The following is a 12,644-nucleotide window of genomic DNA, read 5'->3' as shown; positions in this document are numbered from 1 at the left end:
ATTTTTGCCATTTTCTCAAAAAATATAGCATATGCTGAATGCAAATTCATCGGTGAAAAAAATTCAAATCAAATTATCCGGAGTGCCATTTGACTTAATTTTTAAATCAAAAGAGAGAATGTACACCCTACACCGTAAAATTTTTTTTGATAACAATTTATGATTATTCAGATAAAAAACACAAATACAAAATATGCGAGTCAGTCCGTATCACTAGTTGAAAGTTGAAACTGTCTCAAACAAAAGCATGTAATAACTAGATTGTTGAGAAGCATGAATGTATTAGTCTATAATTGATGATAATGCATGAAAGTTCCTAGTCAACTCAATAAGTTGGTAAAAATTGAAGGGACACTCACACCATCCACCTCCTAGTAACAAATTAATTTTTAAAAAGGGGGTTAAATTTAACAAAATGTTTTCATATTGTTACAATGTATAAAGTAAAAATAATTTGATATAACCAATACAAATAATTCAACCATAATCATGAATTCTTTCAAGTAATGCATAGGAAATGTTAGAGAAAATGGAGATGATGCAAAAACAAAAAGGCAAAGTGCATGAAGAATAATTAAATTTGGAAAGAAAAAAGAGAGAGAAAAAGAACTCTTACCATTGTCATTTACCAAAGTTGCAAACAATACAACGACGACAAATCCAGTATAATCCCACAGGTATGATCTTGGGAGACTGGAGAGTNAGAAAATGGAGATGATGCAAAAACAAACAGGCAAAGTGCATGAAGAATAATTAAATTTGGAAAGAAAAAAGAGAGAAAAAGAACTCTTACCATTGTCATTTACCAAAGTTGCAAACAATACAACAACGACAAATCCAATATAATCCCACAGGTATGATCTTGGGAGACAGGAGAGTAGTATGTAAACAAACTTTACCCCTACCTTGTGGAGGTAAAGATATTGTTTCTCATAGACCGTCGATCAAGGAAAACAGTTAAAAACAATTATAGAAAAAAGAAATTATTAAAGTTCATGACAAATATTAGGGAAAACATTAGATAGCATTCTGAAAGAAAGGAACACTAACAACAAAGTTACTAACAATATGTTCAGAAAATCCACAAGTTCACAAGAAACCATAACTTGTACACTTCTGCTTCCACAGATACATGTTTGGACTAACTTGGCATGTAATATTACATGCTCTTAAAGAACGGTTTATGCAAGCAATCACTCAGATTATCTTACTCTTGAAGTATTTCAAGCTTTCTTTTACTCGAGCAGCATCCGAATCAGCTAGCTCGTTCAACTCCTTCAGGGATTGATACTCAGCTTCCACTTTATCAAGAACACTAGACTTCTTAAAGCACCTCTTCGCCAAACTCAGTTTTTGCTCCTCGATTGCTTTGATCTTTGTCTGTGCATCCTTCATTTTTGCCACCAGCTTGCTGATTTGGATGTCAAGCGTGCCCCTGCAGTCTTTTAGGTCAGTATAGAGTTCCTGATCTTTTATGAGCGCGTCAACGAGGCGCGTTTTCTTGGCAGCCTTACTAAAATACTCCTCTTTGTCCTTCATAGCTCTACGCAACGTCAAGGAAAAGTGCGGAAGGTTCTCTTTGAGTTTCTCCAAGGCAAGCGCTCTCTCAGCTGATACATCTGGTGCTGCAGCATATATTGATAGTGCTGCACTTAATGCTAAACAGTTTTCTGGTAGAAGCATGTTTTCAGAAGGCATATTTAGTACTCTCTCGATATCACCTTTCGCTGTGGCAAGCATCTCCGCAGATGGTGTAGGCTTCTGCGTGGCGGATATCTTGTCATTAGAAGATTGATCAGCAGAAAAATCGAGAGATTGAGCTCGTTTAATTTGTCCACTAACTCGAGCAAAGAAGTCTTCAAGATTTTCAACTTTTATAGGGCAGTCGGGTGTTTCAACAGCATCAGATACCTTGCTTCTGGTATTAGCTAATGATGGGGAAACCATGCCTTCCACACCCTCCTGAAAGAAAAAGCTCTCAAAATGATGGGGTGATCAAACATAATGACACAAGTAATAAGGGATAACATACTTTGTCAAAAGTGGAGATTGGTGCATCATCAGAAGCAACCTGATTCTCTGCTCTAGTCTTGTCTTCATTAGCAGGAGTAGAAGTTGTGCCTTTTGGCAGCATTTTCATTGAGCAAGTCTTCCCATTCTGAAAAGTCAAGCAATGGTGAAGTGAAGGAATCAGGCTAATTGATCCTGTTATAATCTCAGAGGGTCGTTTGAGGGATGGGAATTTTTACCAAGCATAATGTTCTCATACATATCTTTTCACTTACCTCATGCGAGTTCATTTGTTGTACGCGCTTATCTTGCCGTGCCAAAGATTGCGACGGAATACTTTCCCCTGAAAGAAATTAAGGCATGAATAAGGAGCAATACAAGGCATCAAAATCAGAAACAGAAACCAGACGGAAAGGACAAGTATCAGAGAGAACATTGAAAGCCATCACAAAATCCAATGAAAAGGTATATGAAAGAATCAGAGAGAACATTGAAAGCTATCACTAAATCCAATGCAATGGTATATGCAATAATCACCAATGAGCCAAACTCATTTTGACAGCTCTATCTAGGGATATACCAGCAAAATAGAAATCTTATAATTTGTTCCATCAAGAAGGATATCATACCTTCATATCCCCTCTTCATATTCTGGCCCAATGTTCTTCTAGCAGATAGTAAGCACCTCAGGGAAAAACCTGCAGATTTGAACACGTAATTTGACTTCTTTAAACTATTAAAATCACTATATTCTAGGTAAAAGCAAGGAAACATATGCTGAAAGCTGTTTAACCAAGACTGAATTCAATCATCTACTCACAAATTTGAATACCTCATAATCTGTTCTCACATTAATCAATCTACTATATTGTATGCTTTCAAACAAGTTCCTTGTTATTGGTTGTTGCTCTAAACCAGTGTTTTAAAAGGCAGGGGGGTGAGGCGGGACGTTTTATACCGTACGGGGCGAGGCGTAAGCCCCGAGACACGGGGAGTAAATCCCATGGATCTACGGGGCGTAGTCTCATGTATATTCAATTTTATAGTTTTATTACTAATAAAATAAGCAAAAGTAAACCTTTCAATGATTTTACAAATAAATTTTTATAAATAACCTATAATATATAGAAACTATATTTATTTGAGATAAGTATTAATAATCAATAATGAATAAAAAAAGTATTATAATTACTATTTGAGAAATATCATTACACCAATAATAAAAAATATGATTTAAAGCAAAAAAGGTTAAAAAAATAATTAAAAATGCCTGGACCTATGTTTTTTACGCCCAAGACTTACGTTTTTATGCTCGAGGCTTACGCCTCAAATTTTAGATGGATCTACGTCTTTAATTTACGCCCAGGAGCGTTTTTGGTACGCCCCGCCCCGAGACTCGCCCCATAAACGTTTTTGAAAACACTGCTCTAAACCATTTGTATAATCCTGAAACTTAGTAGGAGATAAATGAATTCAGCCCGGTTACTTCATTTCTCTAGGAATCTCCATCCATTTAATTCTTATTAAAAGGCTACTCCACTGTCCCAAATGCATCTAGAAATGTGGACACTCAAGGTTGGAACATCATTTTCAGAAGACAAGTCAATGACTCGGAAGTACAAAAAATGGTTGATTTCTTTAGCACACTTAAGCAGTTTAGTGGGCTAGAAATAGGGGAAGATGTTTTTGGTGGTTAGGCAACAACAGAGGATTATTCAAGGTTAATACAACTTACAAAATGATTAATCAACGAATAGCTAATTGTCCATGGAAACAAATCTAAAAAACAAAAATACCACACTAATGGAGAGTACTATTAGAAGAAGAATAAAAGAGAAAAAACAACTTACCCCGATGAGTGAGTAGAAGCTTCTTTAGGGTTTACCTCACAAATAAAATTGCTTGTGAGCACTTTTTCATGGTATATATATTCAAAAGTGACGAAAATGGGCCGGGCCCAGCAAGCACGATCCGGATATAGTCATCCTCCAATGCGGGTATCCAACATCAAGTTTCTCTTCATTAAATTGTGCTAAAAAATAAATTGTACATATTTGTAATATTTTCACTTCTACATCCCAACTTGTTGAAGCTACCAAAATCTATTGATATTTTCCTAAACCGAAACCATTATTGAATGCAAGACACATATCTTGTATTACTTAATTAGGTGTAAACATCAAGTGCAGTTTTTACCTTCTTTGTAGTATGCCTAACATGCTTTTTCGTTTTTACTTTCCTTATACCAAAGCAAATACTAAAGAAAGTAACCACCTTCTTACTTATATACTTACACGTGTTCCAACGTCACATCAATAAACTTATCTTTAAGTACCACATAGAACAATGAATTATTATTTTTAAATGAGTTTTCTATCAGAGATTTATAATTTAAATGTACTATATATATGGGGCAATTTTCCAACAAATTTGACCAAAAAGATTTGTGAACAAATAAGAATCTAAGAAAAACAATTAAAGGGATACTAAATTAAATGTTGATACGCTCTTTCCTTTTATTTTTTTTTAAAACCAATAATTTGAATAGTTGTTCCTGTTAGAAAGTGGAATAATAGTATCAGGAGTAGTTATCCCGGGATAAAATACTTTTTTTGACAAAGGTAACAATTTTGTATATAAATCTTCAACACTAAGGCTAGGATCCCAAGAATTTACATCACAGAGCTATATACAAAGGAGTAGGCTCAACAATCCAAAAAAGAAAACCTATCTCTAGGTCTTGTTTCATCTTACAAGGATCTTAAGATGTCTACAGCTGCTATAGGATCATCAATATACTCCAAACAATACCAATAGCAAAAAGTGATAAAACAATTCATTTCACTTTCAAAACATCTTGAATTTCTCTCCTTCCAAATGGTCCACCATATCACTATTAGGACAATTCTCCATATGTTTTTGACTATGCCACCACTCCATCTCATTGTTCTAGCTTACTAGAGCCTGCTCTGCCCTTTCAGGCATAGTCCACCTTATGCCTCTGAAACTAGTAAACAGGTTCCATAGTTGGCTAACCACTTCACAGTGTAGATACAGATGGTTGATTGTCTCTGCCTTTTGCTCACAAAAATAGCATCTTGGACACATTGTATGACCCTCTTTATGAGGTTTTCTTGAGTTAGAGCAGCCTCTTTCACTACCATCCAAGTGAAGGCTACCACTTTGTAAGGAATTTTCACTTTCCATATAAGCTTCCTCGGTAAGAAACTGATTCGAGACCGCATTTTATTCAAATTCTTATAAGCAGAGCTAACTATGAAAAAGCCTTTGTTATGGCATTTCCATCCAGGAGTATCTTCTCCTTCCTTTGGTCCTGTATACTGATCTAAGGTGCCATAAAATTCCGCCAGTCTTTCCACCTCCCGGCCTTGCATCAGTCTTCTATATGTCAGATTTCACCCTTAAGGAGTCCATATTTTTTGCAGAGTAGACTTTTGTTGCTGATTTAGTAGAAAAATATCCGGAAAAAGTTTCTTGAGACTGCCATCTCCTATCAAATCATTTTTCCAGAACATGATCTTCCTTTCACTGTTTACATTAAAGCTTGTTCTTTCAAAGAAAATATGCCGTAAGTTTTTGATTAACCTCCACAGACTGATACCGTAAGCAAAAATTACTACTTTAGTCTACCAAAAATCTTCCTTCTCGCCCCCAAGGCCTAGCTTGAGTGGCAAAAGGTGAAGGATTTGTGGCTTAGGTCGCACGTTCAAGCCCCACACCATGCAAAGCGAAACCCGGTATTTAAGTGGAGAAGGGCAGAGGGGCAGGCCCATTATCCACCGTTAGAAGGCTGTGATTGGTCCAAAGGGCGGGTCACAGACGGATTTCTCGGTTATAATAATAAAAAAAATCTTCCTTCTCATATTTTGCTTGAATCACCCTAACCCACAGTGTCTGCTCTTCTTTAGGGAATCTCAACAGCCATTTCATAAGCAAGCTTTTGTTCTGTTTTCTCAATTTTTTTATTCCTAACCCCCCATGCTTTTTAGATAGGATTACAGTCTTCCATTCAACTAAATGAAATCTTACATACTCCTTATCTCCATTCCACAAAAAAATTGTCCTTATGGCATCAATTCATTCTTCTACTTTGGCTGGAATGGGGAAAATTGACATCAGATGAGTTGGCAAGGCATCTAAGACTAAGTTGATCAAGACTAATCTCCCCTCTCTCGAAAAATATTTTGTTTTCCATCTGGACAGTCTCTTCTCACATCTCTCCACCACTCTATTCCAAATCTCTTTGAATTTGTAAAATATTGAAATGGCATAAAGACTCCGGAGGTCCCTCAAATCCTTTTTTAACGGGTATTTTTGTATACAAACAACTTCTTAAAAATTATGCAATGCATGTTTTTTCTTAATATAACAAACCAATAAGTCAACAAGAAATAATATCAAGATATCCCAATAAAAGTAATCTCAAAAGAACTAATCCTAACATAACTTGTCTTCAGACCAAACAACCCCTTAAAGTTGTACACTGAATTTTATTTAAATACTTGTATGTTCTCGTTGAGTACCTTAAGATATGTTTTTATTAGAGATTTTTTGACATAAATTTTGTATATGTTTTTATGTGTGTTTTCACGTGCTTGTTAACCATTTAAAATATGTTATAGTTCTTGATCGAGCCTAATGTATATCATTAAAGGATGTGATATATTTTATGTGGCTAAACTTATCTATTTAATAGGCATTTGCGAACACACGTTACAAATGTGCAATATGAACATTTTATCCGTTGTTCAGGTACTCAATTAGAACAAATAATAGTTTCAGTGTCTAAACAAAATTTATTGACAAGCAAGGAGTTGTTGATGAACAACAACAAACAACCTAGTGTAATCCCATTGGTAGGGTATGAGGAGGGCTATCTTTGAGAAGGTAGAGAGGTTATTTCTGATAGTTCCTTGGCTGCACGAAAAGTGAAAGAAAAATGCAGAAGCAACAAGCAGAAACAACAAGAAGATAATAATATACCGAGGCACACGAAACAACCGGTAGTGATAGAAGTCTAAAAATAAGGAAAACATTAAGAATAATAATAATACTCTGAGAAAGGGAACGTACACCTACTAACTTTCTACCTTAATTCTAGACCTCCAGACCATCTTATCAAGGGTTAAGTCCTCGGTGAGCTGAAGACGAGATTTAATCTTCCTTTTACCGGGATTTTTAATTTATCAAATGTCAAAATAGCTTCAGAAGAATGCACTTTATTTTTAAAATTAATTAAATCAGATGACAATAGTTATTATAAACATATATAAATATACTACAAATCATTTAAAGAATCCTACTTAGGTTAGAAAAAAACATATATTTAGAAACNTAGACCTCCAGACCATCTTATCAAGGGTTAAGTCCTCAGTGAGCTGAAGACGAGATTTAATCTTCCTTTTACCGGGATTTTTAATTTATCAAATGTCAAAATAGCTTCAGAAGAATGCACTTTATTTTTAGAATTAATTAAATCAGATGACAATATAGTTATTATAAACATATATAAATATACTACAAATCATTTAAAGAATCCTGCTTAGGTTAGAAAAAAACATATATTTAGAAACCTCTTTACAGTAGTTTGTTTTAAGGTAAAAAGACCTTCCTTAATTAATTCGGATAATTTTTTCCTTGCACTAGCCAAATACAAAACCAACAACATAAATAGACCCTCGGCTCAAAAGAATTGTTCATTAATCGAACATTCCTATATAACTTATGTACAATAAATGTGCATACACATCCTCTTCGGGCTATGAGAAGTAATTTTTTTTCCCATGCCAGTGGTTCATCAATAGTGCTATTTTGAGGCATACATGATCTATCAAGCTGTGCAACCAGAAACTATAAGTAGAAGTACACTTCTGGTTTCACTTTCCATGTTTGGACTAACTTGGCTGTACTATGGTATGCCATTCAAAAGATAGAAAGTTAGTGCATAGCAAAAAATATTTACATGCTCTTACTAGCCAACAAATTTACATGAAGAGGTTTATGCAAGCGATCACTCAATGAAGGAGGCAATACAAGATATCAAAATCAGAAACAGAAACCAAACTGAGAAAAGGACAAGAATCAGAGAACATTGAAAGCTATCACAAAATCTAACCAATAAGCAAAAATCACCAACAAGCCAAACCCATTTTGACGGTTCTATACACCAGCAAAATAGAAATCTTACAAATTGTTCCATCAAGAAGGATATCATACCTTCATATTCTGGCCAAATTGCCTTTAGTATCATTGGATCTGGGAGCAGGAACTTCTTGCCTGTCAGATGAACAGAGGACATGCAATGAGATCTTCCTGAGGACATGGTTAGCAGTCTTGTCCCGAGTGTTGATATAAGTGAACCACCAGGAACCAAAGAACTCTATAGAGCTAGGATTAGTATCAAATGGAACAAATGAAAACTTCCTTTACAATTGGCAAAACCTTGATTCAGTTTCTTCGGTGTAATCTGCAGACTAGAAATCTTTTCTTCTAATTGGAAGTTTATAGGCTAATTGATGGAAGGGGACAGCCTGAGTCATACCAAACTGTTGAGCAAACGGATTTGGAGAATAATGGTCTACCCCATATTTGCACTTCAAAGATTCATCCAGAAGGATACTGTAAGAGAGGTCTCGAGCAATGAGATAACTGGCCCAAATGTCTTGTAGCTCTGGCTTATTAAGTTTTTGGAAGTTAGGATCAAGTGACTTCTTAAACCACACAGGCCCAAACTTCCTAGAAGAAAATGGGGTGAATTGGCTGGCAGTTCTAGATGAGCATTTATGAAAGAAGAGAAAGTATTCCTTGAACAATTTAGGTCTCAACACGCCTTCAGCTGGGGGGTACCCATAGGTGGGTAAATTACGTTTATCCAAAGTCGCAGGTCGGAATTCTGGAAAGTAAACTGTAGCCAGAACTGCAAGATCCAGAATGGACCTCTTTCCTGAAGAAACCTGTCCATAATGATTTCAGTGCATCCATGATATAAATTAGACAAGAGAAAGGGTGCCAAAGCAAGCTTTCAACCCGCAGCAAGAGCAAACGCCAGTTGTTTGCATTAGTTGATCATGTTTAGAGATGAGTCACAAAACAGATGCTCGCTGAGCCACGTAAACAGAAAAGATATATGTTCTTTCTCTGTCACAACCGTTTCTACCTCTACACATTGAGAAATATATGGTCGATCCAGCCATACCAAGAATGGCACTGACTTCCTTTCCATGTGGCCTACATCCTGTCAAGGCAACAATATCTAGTACTGTTGGCCCCATCATACAAAATCTGAAGTGGAATGAGTATGTGGAGATTGACCAATAGAACAAGGCAGCATACAGAAGAATTTTGTCCACGAGAACATAATTTTTTGACAACTGAATGGAATCATATATATCAGCTGATTCCCAGACTTCCTCTTTGGCCTTCTCAACCTATCAATCCATCTTTTAGTTACAGAAGGCCATGAATACCGATACTTGCCTCCAAACCAATCAGGTCGCACAGAGTGTGGAAGTAGCTTCTCTCCTTCAGCTAATGGGTAAAGAGGAAAGAGCTCCGGAGGAAATGTAGTCTTAAAACATGAACCTAATATAGTGATCCAGAAATAGGAACAAATGTTTTGTCAACAATCAGCTCTTTGTTCACCTTTTGCATTTTCTTGGTCAAATTTTTCCTTGACTGGGAAACTTCAGTACGTAAGCTTGCAACTTTATCTTTTGCCATTTCTAGTTTTCTTCCGCTGGAGAAAGTTTAAGAAGAAAAAGATTGTAAACACCTCACAGAAAAACCTGCAGACAAAAATGCATAATTTGACTTCTTTCAACTATTAGAATTGTTAGCTTCTAGGCGAAAAACAACGAAACATGGGAAACATATTGTATGCTTCCAAAGAAGTTCACTTTTGTTGTCTGTTGCTCTACAACATTTGTATAATTCTGAAATTTTGTAGCAGATAAATAAATTCAGCCCTGTTACCTCATTTCTTTAGGAATGTTCACCCATTTAGTTTTTGTTAAATGGTTATTCCACTGTCCCCAGATACATTAATGGAACAAATGAAGTCTTGTGTTGATTATCCACTAACAACAACATACCCATGGTAATCCCACAAGTGGGTCTGGGGAGGTTGAGATTTACACAGACCTTACCCTTACCTTTGTGGGGTATAGACATTGTTTCCGCTAGACCCTTGGCTCAAAATAAGTGAAATCAAAGCAAGATTGAAAGGAAAATAACGAGACTACTAGTGAAAATTGAAGAATAAGAATACTAATAACTAACTAAACTGAACCCTTACCTTTCCCACATAAAAGTATGACAACTCTCGGCTACTTACTACCCTTCTACCCGTTGTTTAAGCCTCGGGTAACAAATATCCAGTACATAGCGGTGCATAGTAACTCGGCATACTATTCACCTAATTTTGTTAATCACTAGGTCACACCCTTAGATCAAGTTCCCTCCTTCACAACAGGAAAAGGAGAAACAGCAAGAATACAACAATAAAACTTATGCATTTGGCTATCTATACTACATTAATGAGAGAACCATTGAAGTATACTAAACGGTGATACATAAATCATGCAAAGCTCAATGTGAATTTCACCAAAAAATAAATAAATAATAACATCTTGAATCAACAACGTACATTACAGGGCTGAGTTACCATTGATGAGGTAGAAGAAGCTTTTTTAGGGTTACCCCATAGCTGAAATTGCTTGTTCTTCACAACGACAGTGCTCTTTTTTGTTTTTTTTTTCACAAGAGGAGTCTAAAATATTTTTAATGGTCAAAAAACACAATCATATATATTTTTAATTAATAATTAACAACTATTTATCAAAATATGATAGTTTGTGTGTATATTGTGTTTAGGTTTCCAAGAAGATAATTACATTGGAAAAAAGATTTTTTTTTTTTTAAATAAAGAGATAATGATTAAAAAACAGTTACATCTGAATATAACAATTTTTACGAGTTTTCCACTTGAATTATATTATATTTTTGCTTTTTACTTGAACTAGCACCAATTATTTATCAAAACATATTACGAAGCTAATGAATCAATTCACATATAGACGAATTTTTATTAGAGGACATCAGTAGTAGCAGTAGTAATTTTACCCCAATTATTCATGAATTTCTATATTACGAAATTATAGAGGAATTTTACGGCAAGTTTTTGTGTTTCTATTTTTGCCTTAGTTATACATCATGTATGCATGAGATGTATTATTGTTATTTATATTTTCATGATTACGTTATCATGTATATTGGATTATTCTTTTGAAACGAAGGGAGTAAAAGAAATAAAGTGAATGAGTACAATTTTCTATTTTATTGTTGTTTGTTTTTATATACGCCTAGCAATTTTATTGATTTTGGTATTTTGTATTAATTATGCTCGTCTAACGAATGAATACACTTGATATTATATCCGTTAGTAGAAACTATAAATATTGAATTGACCTACACAAAACAATATTTACCAACTCATCATCAATGTGTATTTTGATACAAAGAAAATGATAGTTTGAATAGGTAAAAAGAATAATACATAGTTGGATATGAAACTCGTTAAAAGTTATTCCCTTTGTGCACTTTTATTTGTTATAATTAGACTTGATAACATGACTATTTTACCATACTATCCATATTTATTGATATTTAGTACTAGGTCTAAAAAATAATTCGTGAAATAAATAATTGATGATAAAAATAAATATATATATATATATATATAAAGATAATTCTTATTAGTATGTCAAATATACATCTCTTCCTGTTAAATTAAACACAGTTAATAAAGTGTGCATTTTCAATTTATTGATTATTTTGTTCTAATTTAAGCGGTACAATTAAAAAATTGAGATTCAAATTTATAAATTTTGATCGTAAATTAAAATATAAAGCCTTAATTTTTTTACATTGAAATTTATATATTCAAAAACTACAAAAACATATATTATAAAATATATTTCAGTGTCTTGTTTTGTGTGATACACTTTTCTTTTTAATTCATTTCACTTTTACTATTTTTAAAAACAATTTAACTTTAAATTTTCTTTTTATCTCTAATGAAATAATTCTCATTTCCCAGTCACACAAAAAATTAAAGAATGATTTTGGACCACAATTTTTTTTAAAAAGAAATATCATGTCAAATAAAAAAAAACTCCACCTAAAATGGAACTAAAGAAGTAACATATATTTGAAAAACATATAAAAAATTTATACCCTTTCTTTTAACAACTTTAACAATGAATGACCTAGTTTCTTTTTCTTTTAATCTGTTTCCAAAAGAATAACCTATTTCTTTTTTTGGCAATATTTTAATTTCAATTTTTCACGTGATATGTTTAAGGTCACAAATTAAAATGTATTTTGAAACATTTGACATAACTCTAATTTAGAATCACAAGATTAATTTTTTTTTTTTTCTTAAACTCTGTTTCAAATCAAACTTCACCATTTTTTTTAAATCGGATGAAGTATTAGTTTGGTGACAAATAAAATTAAAACACAGGGGGCAATGATTTGACAGTGGGTACAGGCCTCCTTTTCTCTGTATTTTATTTGAAATAAGTTAAAAGTCTTTTGATAACTTTTGAATAAAT

At 33.9% G+C, this 12,644-nt stretch overlaps 1 pseudogene; it reads right to left on the bottom strand.

Moving 5' to 3' along the window:
- Nucleotides 1-1,000: 1,000 nt before the first annotated feature.
- On the bottom strand, nucleotides 1,001-10,790 carry LOC125870046 (uncharacterized; annotated as a pseudogene).
- Between the last annotated feature and the right edge of the window lie 1,854 nt (nucleotides 10,791-12,644).

This window comes from Solanum stenotomum, chromosome 7, assembly GCF_019186545.1.
Source record: "Solanum stenotomum isolate F172 chromosome 7, ASM1918654v1, whole genome shotgun sequence".
Taxonomy (NCBI): domain Eukaryota; kingdom Viridiplantae; phylum Streptophyta; class Magnoliopsida; order Solanales; family Solanaceae; genus Solanum; species Solanum stenotomum.
Note: the sequence above shows the minus strand (reverse complement) of the source record. Positions and strands in the feature narration are given on the sequence as shown.